Source organism: Terrapene carolina, unplaced genomic scaffold, assembly GCF_002925995.2.
Source record: "Terrapene carolina triunguis isolate 2854851 unplaced genomic scaffold, T_m_triunguis-2.0 Scaffold67, whole genome shotgun sequence".
Taxonomy (NCBI): Eukaryota; Metazoa; Chordata; order Testudines; family Emydidae; genus Terrapene; species Terrapene triunguis.
The window spans coordinates 5,164,924-5,166,728 of NW_020664418.1; positions in this window are offsets into that span (position 1 = coordinate 5,164,924).

The following is a 1,805-nucleotide window of genomic DNA, read 5'->3' on the forward strand; positions in this document are numbered from 1 at the left end:
TGGAGGGTCCTCTTTTTTTATTTGTTAAATATGATAACCCTAGGTAAGGGTCATATCATTTTCAGATTCAAATTTAACCGAGGCCCAAACGCCGTTTCGGTGCCCTTCTGTAGGGATCTTGGCCCATTCCATGATAGATCGGGGCATTTAGTTTTTGTTAAGATACACGTTACATCCCAGGGATCTTTATAAGTGGTAACTATCTGGTTTATTTTTTTCCAGAATATCAAAATTGGGTCTTTGGGCTTTAAATCAGGGAGATCTTTTAGTAAGCCCCTCATTTTCTCAGTGCTGAGAGGAGTGAACTTATAAGTATTACGCGCCACTCTGTTTTCACCTGTCTCTGACCACTGAGAGGTCACTTGGAGAGGGGCCAAGGGAGCACTGGCACTTAATTTTGGGTTAAAAGGGGAGAGAAGAGGAGGAGGAGGGGGCCAATTATCTTGATCTTACCCCATGTGGGCCAGGTTCCAATTCTGAATTTGTTTCTCAAGGTGTTTCCAATTAATTTCATTTTGGTCTTTATCAGTATTGCTGCTTGAGTCAGGATTAGTAAAATTACCCTTCTGTTGTATGCTAGCAACAATACGACGTGCAGAGAAGTTTTTTTTGTTGTTGTTTTTTTTTTTGCTTTTAGAGCCTTGCTTTCTGCTTCAAGCTCGCTCAGCTTGTGGCTGCAATCTGCCTTTTGATTCAGCTCTGATGTAAGAGCCTTTTGGAGTGTTTCCAACTCTTGTAATTTTCTTACATATTCGAAATACATTATTACAATTCCTTTCTCTAAACTTCCTTTCGTCTGACCAGACCACCACAACATGCTATCCATCGTACTCATATCTTAGAATCATAGAATATCAGGGTTGGAAGGGACCTCAGGAGGTCATCTAGTCCAACCCCCTGCTCAAAGCAGGACCAATCCCCAACTAAATCATCCCAGCAAGGGCTTTGTCAAGTCTGACCATAAAAAACTCTAAGGAAGGAGATTCCACCACCTCCCTAGGTAACCCATTCCAGTGCTTTACCACCCTCCTAGTGAAAAAGTTTTTTTCCTAATATCCAACCTAAATCTCCCCCACTGCAACTTGAGACCATTACTCCTTGTTCTGTCATCTGCCACCACTGAGAACAGTCTAGATCCATCCTCTTTTGAACCCCCTTTCAGGTAGTTGAAAGCAGCTATCAAATCCCCCCTCATTCTTCTCTCTTGCAGATTAAACAATCCCCGCTCCCTCAGCCTCTCCTCATAAGTCATGTGCTACAGCCCCCTAATCATTTTTGTTGCCCTCCGCTGGACTCTTTCCATTTTTTCCACATCCTTCTTGTAGTGTGGTGCCCAAAACTGGACACAGTACTCCACATGAGGCCTCACCAATGCCGAATAGAGGGGAATGATCATGTCCTTCATTCCATCCATCTTTTGCCATTATCTTTTGAACCTTCTCATGTTTCCCTTTCATAAAATCAATGAGTCTCCCTCCCATGGAGGGCATCACTGATGTTCCCTGGGGCCAGTCAATGAGTCTCCCTCCTGTAGAGGGTATCATTGGTGCACTCTGGGGCACGCCAACAAGTCCCATCCCCCCCGTGGAGGGTATCGTTGATGCATTCTGGGGCAATTCATAAGACATTGTATCTCAGCTTCCTGAAACCCACTTAAGCGGCGCTTTGGGGGAGACTGACTGAGCACACCCTTGTACTCCGTTTACTGCAGCACACACTCTGGTGCTCAGTACCTGGCAGTGCAACCTTCGCCTCCAGCAATCCCGGCACCCCAACAATCACTGAATAAACACAGTCCCATTCAG